The sequence below is a fragment of the Neoarius graeffei genome, chromosome 19 (assembly GCF_027579695.1).
Source record: "Neoarius graeffei isolate fNeoGra1 chromosome 19, fNeoGra1.pri, whole genome shotgun sequence".
Taxonomy (NCBI): Eukaryota; Metazoa; Chordata; class Actinopteri; order Siluriformes; family Ariidae; genus Neoarius; species Neoarius graeffei.
In genome coordinates, this window is record NC_083587.1 from 38686697 (window position 1) to 38704299 (window position 17603).

Consider the following 17603-nt stretch of genomic DNA (forward strand, 5'->3'; position numbering starts at 1 on the left):
GGCGACAGTGCTAACCACTACACCATCATGCCGCCCTAGTTAATAATATTCTTATGCTAAACAAATGTAACAATTATTGAATATTGAATAAAAGTAAGAGAAAACATTCTAAAAGTTGATGTTTCTTTACATATTTTATAGCATTGTCTGTGGGTTTGCAAAGGGGGTCCCCGGCCAGAAGCTAATGCTGTTTGGGGGGCCTTGGCATGGAAAAGTTTGGGAACCCCTGGCCTACGTAACTAAGATACATTAACAATCTGGCATCCGTTACACCTACACACAATCAGTATACACCACCATGTTTTAGGCAAAGTTATCCAAGGCAAACATAAGTTGAAACTTTCCACTCTATTGCTTTGGCTTATCGAATGATTTATTTTTAAAATCACAAACAAGGCAGGCTATAACTGCGCTGCTTCAAAAATGTAAATTGAACAGCTTGATGAAAGTGCGCTGATGGTTACCATGGAAACCCCGTGTCTCCTGCACTGCGTTCCTCCCCCGAGTCGCGCGCTCATTCGCTTTTGTGTTCTTGGTCTCAGAGCCGCGCGCACGAAACAGACACAGAATCAACATTTAACATAATTAACAATGCGCTTTTTACAGAGATGTTTTAATGTTCTTTATTTTTTTATCCAGTTGAATATTTAGCATACAAATGTATTTTCAGCTCTTAAAAATGACCGAGGTCCAGACCGCGGGGGTCTCATAGCTGGCTACGGCCATGGAGATGAACAAGACGCTAATAGGAAGATAAGACAGTTCAATGACAAATGGAAGTTCAGGCGAGATTGGCTAGTTCATAGCAAAACCGAAAATACCATGTACTGCGAAGACTGTAGAAAGTCTGGCAAAGACAGGCACCAGTAATTTTAAACTCGAAACTATAAAGGCACACTGAAAAGTCAAATGCACACATCGGTACTATAACATCAAAACAGGCGAAGACGGCTGGTTCACTACAGGACAGCATTGCTTTCAGTCCCTGGCTGTCATGAAGTTGGCTGAGCTGGAGAGGATGGAGCTGCTGTTTAGAAACGTTCACGCGATTGGAAATAAGTTGATCCCGCCCCAGCTATCAACTTATGGCCTGCTGGAAGCCTCAGGTCACGAAGACCATTTTTCATGGACCATTCAGACTCATCTGATGATGAATGTAATGAGGACATTTAATGTCTCTCTCTGCACATGTTCTCACACACACACACACACACACACACACACACACACACACTATTAATAGATAATACATAATATACATAATAATACTTGATAATACACAATACTTGCATATCAAAACATCAAATGTTTTTCAATGATAAATGTTTTGAATTGGACTTTTAATATTAGAATCAGTTCAGTTGCACTGAATGTTATTTTTCATATTATACGATATTTCATATTGTAAGGGGCTTGAATTTGAGTTCAATAAACAGAATACTCTGTTTATATTTTTGTCTGAATTGGTTGCATGTTTTCATATAGGGAACTACCTTAACAGCACTGAATACTTGAGTGCTACTGTAGAGATACATTATACGCTGCCATTCATAATTAAATCTAGATCTTCCGAACTTTAACGTATCATGGTGAAGAAAAAACTGCGATTTCCTGGCAACAAAATTGTGGCTAGTGAAAAGGCTGAATGGCTAGTGACTCGGGAAAACCACTAGCCACAGTGGCCGGTGAGCAAAAAAGTTAGTGTAAAGCCCAATTGTATCGAGGAAGCTGGAAGAAGCAGCTGTCCTTGAAGTTTTAGGTAGAAAAGACACAAATTTCTGAGGAAATCTTCAGTGAAATTTGGAGACAATTCGTGACTTTCATTTGTCAGAGCATCATTTGGGCTCTCATAAGGCCCGTCGTTTTCTGACTGACTAGAGATCTGACATGTACTTTCCTTGTACAAAACATCAATGTTATGCACAGAAAAATCTCTATGTTTACGGGACATATGAGCTGTGAACAATGATTTGACGGTAAAAACTTTTTTGCAGTCCTTTACTGGACATGCTACGGGCCGCCCCTCCTAAATGAGCAACGGGTTCTTTCACGGTTTGACTTTGGCGCCCACACAACGAAATGGCGCACTTCAATTTTGCAACAACGGCTTTGGCAGATTCAGGATGTGAAGTCACATTATGAACTCGGTAAAAAAGAGTTTTAAACGCTGCATATGTACAAAATGTCCGCTTGCATTCTGTGCCGAGGTATTTGAATAAACAACTAGGCTCGTTTCTGTGCACTCTGCAATGCAACACACAGCCCCTCAATGATTCTAGTGTTTTACTGCAAAACGTACATGCAATCATGTTTAAACAATGCTAAACCACTACAAGGTGTGTGTATGTGTGTGTGTGTTACTGGCGTTGCAAAATGATGCTAACTAAAGCCGTATGACACCTTAAAAACAAGATAAAATCCCCCCTGAAGCACAAACTACAGTGCTTTTTACGTTTGAAGAAAATAAAGGTTAACTTACAGATGCTGGAAGTTGCCGTGGTCCACACACAGGGGTGATAGTGGAAAAAATTCCTGAGCCTGAACTTTCTTCCCTGCCCGGGAGGTGAGCAGGGTGGGGGTGCTATGTATGCGACACACTTAACACATAACTTGTTGGCCCCTGGGCCCAGATACATGTCTGTGTATAACCCTGATCATCATTATTGTCAAGTGGGGTTCAGGGGTATGTTCCCCTGGGAGAAATTTTTTTTTAATTAGTCCCTTAAATGATAGATTGTGGTGAATTTTGTCAAAATAAATGGACAACATTCAGACATGAGATGAACAAACCCAATATAAGCCTATATTACAGTAGCATCTTTGTGCAGAGCACCAGAGCTCTTGGGACTGGCAGGCCTGTTCAGTAATCCATCCGTGCTTTTAACTAGTCACATACCTGCCTACTTATTGCTTGTATAGCATATGAGACTACAGATACTACAGCCATACCAAGAAAGCTCAGCAGGTGGCAATTACAATACTCCAAAGTAAACTAGGAATTGATTAGTAGCCTAACCATTGACTAAATGACATGAATAAGGACACATTCATTTCTTTAAAAAATATAATAGCAAAATATGCACCATTTATTTTAAATACTTTTTGAAACAGTTACAGTGCAACAAAACCATATATAATACTACAACCCTAAAGTTGTTTATTCAAAACAATTTGCTATTAAGAGAAAACTATTTAATAGAAAACTAAAAAATATAGCTGACTTCAGAAAAATTACCATTCAGTTCCATTAACAATGACAATAATTTAAAGTGCTTCAAGAACTGAAAAACAATGAGAAATAAATAAAGAATAAGCAAATACAGTTTCCTACAGAAAACTCCCCCCCCCCCTTATTTCTTCCTTTTTGAACAGGATTTTGGGTTAGCAGAACCCTTCCTTTTTAACATGTTTGGTGACTGTATAGATGATCCTTTGGATTGGCCATAAAAGAGTGGGAAAAAAACATGTTGGCGCAGAGGAAGCGGTAGCTGATGCTGAGGATGTGGTGGCTGATTCAGAGGAGGTTGTAGCTGGTGCTGAGGTTGGGGAAGCTGGTGCAAAAAGAGGATGTTGTCTGTCTGGTGAAGAGGAGGCTGTGGCAAATGGAGGGCATCTGGCTTGTCCAGAGCTGGTGGAGGTGGTGCCTGGAGAAGATGAGGGTTTGGCTGGTGTTCTGGCCTGTTGACCAGAGGAGGTGATGGCTTGTGCAGATGAGATGGAGACTGGCACAGAGGAGGGTTTGGCTGGCCATTTCTTTTTCTGGTCCTCAAAAAAGGCCCTGAATATTAAGAATTTTATCCATCCTTTTGTCCATGGCCTCATCGATATTGAGTGAAAACAGGGAATTCTTTAGCTTGTCGGACAGATTTTTCTTAAACTCTGGCGAGATACCATGTGTAATAAGATAGCTTGCATGCTGCCTTGAGACGGACAGATGCGTGAGGGTGGGTTTATCCTCCGCTAATTTCTGACACAAAGTGATGAGTGGATGAGCAATAGTAAACGACAGGTCAAACTCCGCAATGAAGGAGCACAAGCGAATTTTTAAATCAGCCACGCGATCCGTCATTGAGGGTCGGATATCTGCCATGGCTGTTGCCCCCGGCAAACATGAGGTGTGTTGGATTGCTCGGATAGCTGCTTGATGACTAGGGTCTAATTCGTGCCGTGACAGCACTTTTTTTCCCCACTCGTTCCATATAATATTTTCCTTGCCCACAAAGTGCAGAAGCATGTTCCTGGTTGCGGGAGCTTTTGACACCAGCTTCCAAAGGGCTTTTCGTCTCTACCCACCTCCTCTACCCAAGCCCAGCGCCATTTATTCTTGATGCCTTTATCGATATTTTTGGTGTTTTCCCCTGGCTTCATAAAGTTGCGTTCCATGACCTAGGCTACATTTTGCGTTGCCAGTGTGGGAAACACATTCACACGTGGATTGACTGCTGAATCTCTATCAATCTGTTTAGCCAAAACCCAAGACCCGCCCCTACCCTATTTCTGATTGGCTTAATGGCTCGTAGGCCTTGGTGTGGGTTAGAGTGAAAGCTGCGCCTGTCAGATCAAGAGAAGTGTCAGATCACTGGGCGAACCTGAATTTTTTTTTTTGCAGACACGTCTGTACGCCGGAATTCCGGTGTGGCGCCTGAAAGCTATCAGGCCTGCACACAGTGTCCTTTACTTCGGAGATGTTTGAGCAGAATTCGGCCTCAGAGCCGTTAGTTCAAACTTCATCAAAACAGCTGTCACGCGACAATTAAGTGGACCAATAGGAGAGCAGAACAGACTGCACTGCTTCGTGAGCTAAAGGGAGAACTAGAGCACAATGCAAAGTGTTCTATGCCTTATGCTAAATAGGTCACTGCAGAAGTAATAACTTTACGCTTATAATGGCCACAGTGAAGGAATAAAAAAACCCAACTATAGCTATGAACCGAATGAGCAATCACGTGATTTCCTCGTTGAGTCTGGTGTTGCCTCCATTTGTGTCTGAGGTCTTGAAATATGGAGGAGTGATCCAAACAAAATTGACAAAAAATAATTAAATGAATTAAAGAGGAAATAAAAATTAAAAAATGGGGAAATACAATTGAATATAAATACATAAATAAATAGTAAACAAAATTGGAAATAAATAATTGTCATACTTACTTATTTCCACATTCATTTCCAAATCTATTTATTCCCTCATTTATTTATTTAGTTATTTATTTCATTGTATTTTTTCAATCTTATTTCCTCTTTTTTTTTTATTTTTTGATGACCTGGCGACTTGTGTACCCTGCCTTTCGCTCGTAGTCAGCTGGGATAGGCTCCTGCGACCCTGTAGAGCAGGATAAAGTGGCTAGAGATACTGAGATGAGATATATTATATCTCATATCTCATCTCATCTGATTATCTCTAACCGCTTTATCCTGTTCTTCAGGGTCGCAGGCAAGCTGGAGCCTATCCCAGCTGACTACGGGCGAAAGTTAATTCACATTGAAGTTACACTACATTTGGAAGTGTGGCATAACTTCAGCGTAAACAAATCTGATAAGGAAGAAAGTATCTGAAGGAAAATGCAGTCACACAATTAGAATGGGCTTAAAGTGCCCAACTTTGTGTAACACTTTTGAAGGAGCAGTGTCAATGGTAATGGTAATAACAACTCAAATTGTTTTTGTAACTCAAAGTAACTCAAGTAGGCTACTAGCCTATTCCTAAGATCCCTAGATCACCAAAATCATAAAGTATAAATAAACGTATAATTTAGGAAATGTTTTATGTTCACGTTTATACATATATACAGGGGTGCCACCAGAAATTTTGGGCCCCATGAAAGATTAGAATTTTGGGCCCCCCAACTTTGCCCACCCTCGTCACAATTGCACTATTGTCATTATTTGACTTTTGATAGCCCATGGACCTTGAGTTTGTGACTTTGTTATTACATTTTATGTATTAACCTACCAGGGACTAGATGAAAACTGGTCAGTGACTAATTCTGGTGCATTTACAATCACAAATGAAAATTCAAGATTTTGCCACATGCCTTTTTGTGCTAGGACAATTGGTAGTGAAATGTGTGATGTGACTGCTAATAAATCATAGAACACGTAACCATGTCAAACACTTGACTGGTGTCCGTTATTAGCAACACTTTAATCTAGCAAACTGTATATGGCGCTCGCTCATTAAAAACTTCAATCCTAAAGCATTTATGGGTTGTACGGTATTGCTGCTTACCTCCTTCTCCAAAGGGGGGTTCAGTGGTTTGGTAGGGCGGAGGTCCCCCTGAGGCTGAATCTGTGCATATTTAGGGCACCCCATTAGTTATGAAACTGGTTATTAGCACTAGTTATTAGCACCAGCATAACATAATATTTCATCTTGTTTATTATCACACAAGTCAGTTCAGTTATTAAAATGGAAAAAATGTCACTGTACAAACTGTAAAAGTGTTCTCTTGATAGGCTAATCCAACCACATTCATACTGTTCATTTACCATTTGCTAATATTTTGAACACACGTGAGCAATAGCTACCTTTCTTTGGGAAAAACTGAGTGACCAGTTGCCTGCCCTCTCAGCTTTCAGCTGCCTTTCTTTACGTTTTTGACAGCCACTCTTCATATTTAGTGATCATAGACTGTACGCACTCCACTGCCGGCTGGCTGGCTGCTGCACCGCGACACAGCAGCAAGTAGCGTTGCACTGATCAGCACACAGATTTAACACATCGGGCTTCTACCAGAACTGGACCGTACCATTTCACAAAAGGGGGAGGGTTAAATGACAATATGTTGAAGAACTCAAGAAATAAACAATCTTGTTCAATTAGCTCATTTTACCAGATGGAATATTGCATTGTTGTTATTTCAAAAGTCTTATTAAAATCATTAAAAGCATATTATCAGCCCCTTAAAGGGCCCCATGGCAGTGCTGGGCCCCTAGAATTGTTCTAACCTTTCCCCCCCCGGCGGCACCCATGCATATATAACATGTAGGCTGTGCATGTATTACATGTGCAACAGTCAATCTGAATGAAAGGTTTTGATAAAAACATTGTTAAGACTGTAAGACACTGAGCTCACCAAGCAAACAAAGAAACAAAGAAATTTGTTCTTATACCCCGCTTTTCGACAGTGACGAGAGCTATATTTAATTGCTATTATTAACATAATTGTTCCTTCTACCTGCCACCTTATAGTATAAATAGTATTGGGTTCTCTTAACTTGTTCAGTGCGGAAATGCAGAATGGCATGGTTTATTGACATGATACCAATCTACAACATGAAGGAATGAATTTTTTTAATTGAATTTTGAATTTATTTTTATTTTTGAACATATATAAAAAAAATGTAACTATTTGCACATACAAAAGAAAGAAAACGAGAAATTAACAAAAAATAAATAAAATAAAGAGCTAAGACATTACAAAACACCGCACATTGTTCGAAAAAGGAGTGGGAAGAAGTACAATACTTTTTTAATTTCCCACCCCTTTTTAACTACCCCGAAATCCAAACTACATTAATACACCTATAAAAATATATACCCTATATACACTTCATGAATATCTATATAATTACAAAAATAAATATATACTACATACCATATATACACACACTTCATAAATATCTATATAAATATTTAATTACAAAAATAAATATATACTACATACCATATATACACACACACATCATAAATATCTATATTAATATATAATTACCTATATATATATATATATATATATATATATATATATATATATATATATATATATATATATACATACACACACACTATATACCATATATACACTTCATAAATATCTACATAAATATCTACATAAATATGTAATTACAAAAATAAATATCTACTACATACCTATCCCTGTAAATATGAATATATAAACTATCCTCATAAATAAATATATACCATATATACCATATACTAAGTTAGTTCTAATATAACAATCAACCCTATTCTATTTATAGATTTATCCCTCATCGTCCTCCGTTAACATACTTCCTCTTCTACAACCCCGATTCCAAAAAAGTTGGGACAAAGTACAAATTGTAAATAAAAACGGAATGCAATAATTTACAAATCTCAAAAACTGATATTGTATTCACAATAGAACATAGACAACATATCAAATGTCGAAAGTGAGACATTTTGAAATGTCATGCCAAATATTGGCTCATTTGAAATTTCATGACAGCAACACATCTCAAAAAAGTTGGGACAGGGGCAATAAGAGGCTGGAAAAGTTAAAGGTACAAAAAAGGAACAGCTGGAGGACCAAATTGCAACTCATTAGGTCAATTAGCAATAGGTCATTAACATGACTGGGTATAAAAAGAGCATCTTGGAGTGGCAGCGGCTCTCAGAAGTAAAGATGGGAAGAGGGTTACCAATCCCCCTAATTCTGCACCGACAAATAGTGGAGCAATATCAGAAAGGAGTTCGACAGTGTAAAATTGCAAAGAGTTTGAACATATCATCATCTACAGTGCATAATATCATCAAAAGATTCAGAGAATCTGGAAGAATCCCTGTGCGTAAGGGTCAAGGCCGGAAAACCATACTGGGTGCCCGTGATCTTCTGGCTCTTAGACAGCACTGCATCACATACAGGCATGCTTCTGTATTGGAAATCACAAAATGGGCTCAGGAATATTTCCAGAGAACATTATCTGTGAACACAATTCACCGTGCCATCCGCCGTTCCCAGCTAAAACTCTATAGTTCAAAGAAGAAGCCGTATCTAAACATGATCCAGAAGCGCAGACGTCTTCCCTGGGCCAAGGCTCATTTAAAATGGACTGTGGCAAAGTGGAAAACTGTTCTGTGGTCAGACGAATCAAAATTTGAAGTTCTTTATGGAAATCAGGGACGCCGTGTCATTCGGACTAAAGAGGAGAAGGACGACCCGAGTTGTTATCAGCGCTCAGTTCAGAAGCCTGCATCTCTGATGGTATGGGGTTACATTAGTGCGTGTGGCACGGGCAGCTTACACATCTGGAAAGACACCATCAATGCTGAAAGGTATATCCAGGTTCTAGAGCAACATATGCTCCCATCCAGACGACGTCTCTTTCAGGGAAGACCTTGCATTTTCCAACATGACAATGCCAAACCACATACTGCATCAATTACAGCATCATGGCTGCATAGAAGAAGGGTCCGGGTACTGAACTGGCCAGCCTGCAGTCCAGATCTTTCACCCATAGAAAACACTTGGTGCATCATAAAACGGAAGATACGACAAAAAAGACCTGACAGTTGAGCAACTAGAATCCTACATTAGACAAGAATGGGTTAACATTCCTATCCCTAAACTTGAGCAACTTGTCTCCTCAGTCCCCAGACGTTTACAGACTGTTGTAAAGAGAAAAGGGGATGTCTCACAGTGGTAAACATGGCCTTGTCCCAACTTTTTTGAGATGTGTTGTTGTCATGAAATTTAAAAATCACCTAATTTTTTCTCTTTAAATGATACATTTCCTCAGTTTAAACATTTGATATGTCATCTATGTTCTATTCTGAATAAAATATGGAATTTTGAAACTTCCACATCATTGCATTCTGTTTTTATTTACAATTTGTACTTTGTCCCAACTTTTTTGGAATCGGGGTTGTATATACTTGTTTAAAAATATTTTTGTACCTTTTTTTAAACAGATTTATATTTGCACTTTGTTTTATTTCTGTCTCCAGTCTGTTCCATAAAGTCATCCCACAGCTCGATATGCACGTTTTTCATATTTGTTCGAACCTTTGGGTTTTTTTTAATTTAGGTCTCCCCTTAGATTATATCCCCCCTCTCTCTCACTAAACATTCCTTGTATATTTTTTGGCAATAGATTATTTCTCGCTTTGTACATTATTTGTGCTGTTCTGAATTTGACCAGATCCATAAATTTCAACATGTGTGATTTTATGAACAGTGAGTTTGTATGATCTCTGTATCCTGTTTTGTTTATTGTCCTTATTGCTCTTTTCTGTATTGTACATATCGGCTGCAGAGTGGTTTTGTAGGCGTTTCCCCAGACTTCGACACAGTAAGTCAGATATGGCAAAAATAACGCGTAATATAAAGTATGCAAAGATTTGCAATCAAGAATATGTTTTGTTTTCCAAAGAATTGTCGAGCACTTTGCCAGTTTTGCTTGTATGTATCCTACATGAGGTTTCCAGCAAACTTTATGATCCAAAATCACACCAAGAAATTTAATTTCCTGTACCATTTCTATCTTAGTATTGTCTATTATCAATTCTACATTACAATCTATTTTGTGTCTCCCAAACATGATCTTTGTTTTGCTTAGATTTAATGATAATTTATTTTTGTCAAACCATAGTTTTAGTTTATTTATTTCAGTTGTGATTGTCTCCAAAGTCTGCTGCAAATTCTCACCGGAACAAAAAATATTGGTGTCGTCTGCAAACAAAAATTTCAGTACTTGTCAAATTCTACATATGTCATTGATATGTAATATGAATAATTTTGACACATTGTTAAAACTGGCTTGAGCATGGGAATCGGCCTAGCAGGAAGTTTCCACCTGTTTTTCCACGTGTATTTCTTCCCAAGTGTGCCATCTGTGTAGGCGTACCTGTAGTTTAAAAGCAAGGCCACTCAGTCTCTCCTTGTCTGTCTTCTGAGTCCTGCTCGTAGCCATTGAGAACACTAGTCTGATCAACAGTAAGACTTCAGAAAACATCGAAAATATTCTGGTAAGCATTAGTGGCTGATCTTTTTCATATTTTTTCAGTAGTAACTAATGCTACTACCACTACCAGGGCCGTCGACAGGGGGGGACAACCGGGTATTTTGTCCCGGGCCCAGGCATGAGGGGGGGCCCAGAACTGGTCCCTCATGAAGATGCCATTAATCATTCTGTTTCATTTCAAAATGTGTTGATTTGGGGGAGAAAAATGTGCTATATTTGCATTCAGTGAATGATTTCTGGTTCTTTTGCCTTTATTGTCTTCGAAAATAGATTCAAGAACCCACCTACCACCCCTAATGCAGAAATGGTTTGGTCTTTGATTAAGGCGCCAAATAACATGGCACTATTCCATCATAACGCTTCGACAATAAGAGTGCGAGCTTGTTTGCCAACATGCACAAGTCAGGAGCAAAGAAAAGAGAAAAAGAGATGAAGAAGCCAAGAGCCTCAGGGGCTCACTGCATAGATATTTTAGAAAAGATTCAGATGATGGGGATAGATTAGGGATAAAATTAGCTCATGTTTTAAGTCGTTCAAATTCTGTAAAGCTGCTTTGCGACAATGTTTATTGTTAAAAGCGCTATACAAATAAACTTGATTTGATTTGATGATGCAGCAGGTGGTGAAGGCAGTGGGGCAGCTGAGCCAGGTAAGACACAGATAACTTTTTTCCAGCCCCGTAATATATCCCCAGCACGCGCGACGCGCCATTCATAATTATAAAGTAGGGGATAGCAGGGTACACTGAGTGAACACTGAAATGCACAGGGCATTGAATTATTTCATAAACATATCGGTTTAATAACACTGTGTTGCATATATCTCAATGAAGCAAAGAATAGCACATTGGCCCGCAATCATATCCAAATGTTTTAGGCATGCTTGCTGAGCTGCGCTGAGCTGGACTCCGGTTAGCTGAAAGCCCGTGGAACGCTGCCTCTTGTTAATTAAACCTTATTTTGTTGGAAATCATCCCGTGTAGATACGACGGCATGTGAAATTGCCAGCTAGATAGAGTTTAATGTAACGAATGGGCTATAAATGGGGTGTTTTGAGGTTAGTCTGTTGCAAAACATTAAACTTTCACTTAGACTGGATACTCTTCAAACAATTCCCTTGCTCAAGTGAAAAATGATAGGCCTGTATGAAAAGCGCAATTAATGAAAGTAGCCTAATAAGCCCTAAATGAATAAAACAACCTCTGTTTTATTGTTGTTGCTTACACGTTAAGATTTTGAAATCTTCTCGGTCCAGTTCTATATCCAGGGAACGTTGTAATCCTTTTGGTTTATCCGTAATAAACGTGTCAGCCCCCAGGTCAGATAGGCTAATGTTACGTGGTTGGGAGGGTGTCAATTTTTTTTTGTAACATTCTAAATCGAGTACGGAAAGGACGTTTATGAATAACAAGACAAAAAAATACACTGAAAAACTCACTGTACACATCACTAGTGGCACACACGGACTGGCCATCGGGAGTAGCGGGAGTTTTCCCGGTGGGCAGGTGGTTCAGCGTGGGCCGGCGGAGAAAAAAAAAAAAACAGTTGCGCGCTGGCCTTTAATATGATAAGCAATGTTAACAGTTTCTTTAAGAAACTGTTAACATTGCTTATTACAGTTGCGCGCTGGCCTTTAATATGATAAGCTAATAGTTTCTTAAAGAAACTGTTAACATTGCTTATCATATTAAAGGCCAGCGCGCAACTGTTTTTTTTTTTTTTCTCCGCCGGCCCACGCTGAACCACCAGCCCACCGGGAAAACTCCCGTTACTCCCAATGGCCAGTCCGTGTGTGACTAGTGGTGATGCTTCTATGTTCAGATTTTGGGAAAGCCATAACTCCGTTCTCATTGAGGCCCAGTTCCATCCAGTAAACAATCATTTTGGTTTATCAACTACCTGCGCTCAAACATGTCACAGGAGAGGCTCAATGGGCTGGCTATGCTCTCTATAGAGCGCGAACTTGCAAAGAAGCTGGACTTCAATGACCTTATTGACGACTTTGCCACAGCAAAAGTCCGGCGCATTGCATTTCGCACCTGAATAGTTGCAGACTAAGGAAATGTTCAAACTGTAAATATGTTGAAATGTTGAAATAAAATGGTTGACTGTTATAATGGGCTTGGAATACCTGTTATTTAAGGGTTGGAGTGAGACTGTGAAAAGAGGGGTTGGGTGTGGGTGGTTGCTGTGTGGCGATGTGCGTGCGCGCGTATGTGTGTGTGTGTGGGGGGGGGGCACTCAGATTATTTGGGGGGGGGGCCACTCAGATTATTTTGTCCCGGGCCCAGCCAAAGCTGTCAACGGCCCTGACCACTACTACTGTTACTACTAACAATACTACTACTAACACTACTATAACACTACTACTACTGCAAATACTAATACTATTCATTTGGCCTTGACAGTATGAAGTTTTATCATTCATTACTCAGACCTTCCACCATTACAAAGAATTTCAACAGAAATCAAATCACTATGAAAACTCTACTTGTCTCATGGTCTTCCTCCTTTTCTCAATCCCTAATCATCTCACTCACTCATTCTCTCTCTTTCTCTTAGTCATTCACATAGTCACTCACTCACTTGTATATTCACTCACTTATTCACTCATTCAGACACTCACATATTCGCTCACTGATTTTCTTACATTCACTCTCTCACTATCATAGTCACTTACTAGTGCATCTCAAAAAATTAGAATACCATGAACAAAGTTCCTTTTTTTCATAATTTAATTCAAAAAGGTAAACTTTCATATATTCTATATTCATTACATGTAAAGTGAAATATTTAAAGCCTTTTTTGTTTTAATTTTGATGATTATGGCTTATAGCTCATGAAAATCAGAAATACAGTATCTCAAATTATTAGAATATTCCCTAAGATCAATCAAAAAAAGGATTTACAATACAGAAATGTCCAACTTCTGAAAAGTATATTCATTTATACACTCAGTACTTGGTTGGGGCTCCTTTACCATGAATTACTGCATCAATGCGGTGTGGCATGGAGGTGATCAGTCTGTGGCACTGCTGAGGTGTTATTGAAGCCCAGGTTACTTTGATAGTGGCCTTCAGCGTATCTGTATTTTTGGCTCGGGTGTTTCTCATCTTCCTCTTGACAATACCCCATAGATTCTCTATGGGGTTCAAGTCAGACAAGTTGGCTGGCCAATCAAACACAGTAATATCATGGTCAGCAAACCATTTGGTCGTAGTTTTGGCACTGTGGGTAGGTGCTAAGTCCTGCTGGAAAAGAAAATCAGCATCTCCAAAAAGCTCATCAGCAGATGGAAGCACAAAGTGCTCTAAAATCTCCTGGTAGATGGCTGTGTTGACTTTGGACTTGATAAAATACAGTGGACCAACACCAGCAGATGACATGGCACCCCAAATCATCACAGACTGTGGAAACTTCACACTGGGCTTCAAACACCTTGGATTCTGTGCCTCTCCACTCTTCCTCCAGACTCTAGAACCATGATTTCCAAATTAAATGCAAAATGTACTTTCATCTGAAAAGAGGACTTTGGACCACTGAGCAACAGTCCATTTCTTTCTCTCCTTAGCCCAGATAAGACACTTCTGACATTGTTTCTGGCTCAGGAGTAGCTTGATATTAGGAATGCGAAAGTTGTATCCCCTTTCTTGAAGATGTCTGTTCGTGATGGGTCTTGATAGACTGACATCAGCCTCAGTCCACTCCTTGTGAAGCTCTCCCAAGTTCTTGAATCAACTTTTCTTGACAATCCTCTCAAGACTGCGGCCATCCCTGTTGCTTGTGCACCTTTTCCAGCCACCCTTTTCAGCAATGACCTTTCGTGGCTTACCCTCCTTGTGGAGGGCATCAGTGATCATCTTCTGGACAACAGTCAAGTCAGCAGTCTTCCCCATGATTGTGGTTGTGTGTACTGAACTAGACCGAGAGATACACTGTGTTCATACTGTTTTACTCAAACTCGAAATGAAATATTCTAATATTTTGAGATGGGTTTTTTTTATGTTTTTGTACTGTATGCCATACTGATTAAAATTAAAATAGAAAAATGCTTGAAACATTTTAGTTTATGTGCAGGGGCGGTTCTAGCCATTTTGGGGCCCTAGGCGAAATACAGACATGGGGCCCTCAAAAGTCAGTCTTGAAACACACATACAGAATAATGGTCATCCCTACTTGGCACATGCCTTATCTCCTTGCTGTAAATTCAGAAAAAAAAGATAGCAAACTGCCAATAACAATGTGCCCCAAATAAGCTCCACAGTGAAACAGGTTTGAGATTACTCCAGCATTTGCCAAAATTCTGACCCTGTAGAACAGGATAAAGCGGCTAGAGATAATGAGATGAGACTGACAGTGTTTATTGCTCAGATCTAACCAGAAAGAGAGAGAGCGGCAAGGCAAACAACAGAAGAAGAGACAGTAGACAGAGAGAGAGACAATTTTAAGAGAGTCAATCTCCATATTTTAATAAAACAAGGATATCTGAAATCCAATTATTATTTTTACTTCACAGATACATATTACCAGATATAAAATGATCTTATTCTTATCAGAAGTAGAACACAAATGGATCCATATTACCAGATACACATTACCAGAGAGACAAAATGATCTTACTGTTATCAGAACTACAACACAAATGGATATTACTCTATCGAAACCTCTACATTTCAATGGGATAAGACTGATGCCAAGATAAATGTACGAGAGAGAGAGAGTTTGTGTGTGTGTGACAGAGAGTGAGTGAGGAAGGGAGGGAGAGAGCCATTTAATGACAGGCAATACAGTGGTTGAGAGAGATACAGAGGGATTGTGAGTTTGTAAAGGATGCAGCCAGTACATTATTGAAATGTCCTTAATCTTCAAAATTCCATTGTTCTGGCTTTGATCTGTTCGACCTGTTGCCCTCAGGGAGGCACTACAGGTGCATCAGGACAAAGACAAATCGATTAAAAAACAGCTTCTTTCCAAAAGCCATAACCGCCCTGAACTCAGATATGCTCTGACATTATAGTTTATTTACTTTACTATTTACTAATTTATAATGTGCAGTACTTTATAAGGTGACTCTCTCTGTGCAATACCTCACTCCATAATGTGAAACGCAACACATGCACCTCAGGACTGTGCACCTTACACACAGCACATACACCTCAGGACTGTGCACCTTACACACAGCACATGCACCTCAGGACTGTGCACCTTACACACAGCACATACACCTCAGGACTGTGCACCTTACACACAGCACATACACCTCAGGACTGTGCACCTTACACACAGCACATACACCTCAGGACTGTGCACCTTACACACAGCACATACAGTGGTGCTTGAAAGTTTGTGAACCCTTTAGAATTTTCTATATTTCTGCATAAATATGACCTAAAACATCATCAGATTTTCACACAAGTCCTAAAAGTAGATAAAGAGAACCCAGTTAAATAAATGAGGCAAAAATATTATACTTGGTCATTTATTTATTGAGGAAAATGATCCAATATTACATATCTGTGAGTGGCAAAAGTATGTGAACCTCTAGGATTAGCAGTTAATTTGAAGGTGAAATTAGTCAGGTGTTTTCAATCAATGGGATGACAATCAGGTGTGAGTGGGCACCCTGTTTTATTTAAAGAACAGGGATCTATCAAAGTCTGATCTTCACAACACATGTTTGTGGAAGTGTATCATGGCACGAACAAAGGAGATTTCTGAGGACCTCAGAAAAAGCGTTGTTGATGCTCATCAGACTGGAAAAGGTTACAAAACCATCTCTAAAGAGTTTGGACTCCACCAATCCACAGTCAAAAAGATTGTGTACAAATGGAGGAAATTCAAGACCATTGTTACTCTCCCCAGGAGTAGTCGACCAACAAAGATCACTCCAAGAGCAAGGCGTGTAATAGTCAGCAAGGTCACAAAGGACCCCAGGGTAACTTCTAAGCAACTGAAGGCCTCTCTCACATTGGCTAATGTTAATGTTCATGAGTCCACCATCAGGAGAACACTGAACAACAATGGTGTGCATGGCAGGGTTGCAAGGAGAAAGCCACTGCTCTCCAAAAAGAACATTGCTGCTCGTCTGCAGTTTGCTAAAGATCATGTGGACAAGCCAGAAGGCTATTGGAAGAATGTTTCGTGGACGGATGAGACCAAAATAGAAGTTTTTGGTTTAAATGAGAAGCGTTATGTTTGGAGAAAGGAAAACACTGCATTCCAGCATAAGAACCTTATCCCATCTGTGAAACATGGTGGTGGGAGTATCATGGTTTGGGCATGTTTTGCTGTATCTGGGCCAGGACGGCTTACCATCATTGATGGAACAATGAATTCTGAATTATACCAGCAAATTCTAAAGGAAAATGTCAGGACATCTGTCCATGAACTGAATCTCAAGAGAAGGTGGGTCATGCAGCAAGACAACGACCCTAAGCACACAAGTCACTCTACCAAAGAATAATTAAAGAAGAATAAAGTTCATGTTTTGGAATGGCCAAGTCAAAGTCCTGACCTTAATCCAATCGAAATGTTGTGGAAGGACCTGAAGTGAGCAGTTCATGTGAGGAAACCCACCAACATCCCAGAGTTGAAGCTGTTCTGTACGGAGGAATGAGCTAAAATTCCTCCAAGCCGGTGTGCAGGACTGATCAACAGTTACCACAAACGTTTAGTTGCAGTTATTGCTGCACAAGGGGGTCACACCAGATACTGAAAGCAAAGGTTCACATACTTTTGCCACTCACATATGTAATATTGGATCATTTTCCTCAATAAATAAATGACCAAGTATAATATTTTTTGTCTCATTTGTTTAACTGGGTTCTCTTTATCTACTTTTAGGATTTGTGTGAAAATCTGATGTTGTTTTAGGTCATATTT

The 17603-nt window shown here is 39.5% G+C and overlaps 1 protein-coding gene and 1 long non-coding RNA gene across 10 annotated transcripts in view; one reads left to right on the forward strand and one right to left on the reverse strand.

The window, feature by feature from the left end:
* Positions 1–17603, reverse strand: part of LOC132867250 (uncharacterized) — a 28091-nt gene that overhangs the window by 9883 nt on the left and 605 nt on the right. The window lies entirely within an intron of this gene.
* Positions 10617–17603, forward strand: part of LOC132867249 (polyunsaturated fatty acid lipoxygenase ALOX15B-like) — a 28799-nt gene continuing 21812 nt past the window's right edge. Inside the window, exon 1 of the mRNA XM_060900050.1 lies at positions 10617–10726. The gene's annotated coding sequence lies outside the window, so the exon portion shown is untranslated. The remainder of the gene's footprint in view (positions 10727–17603) is intronic.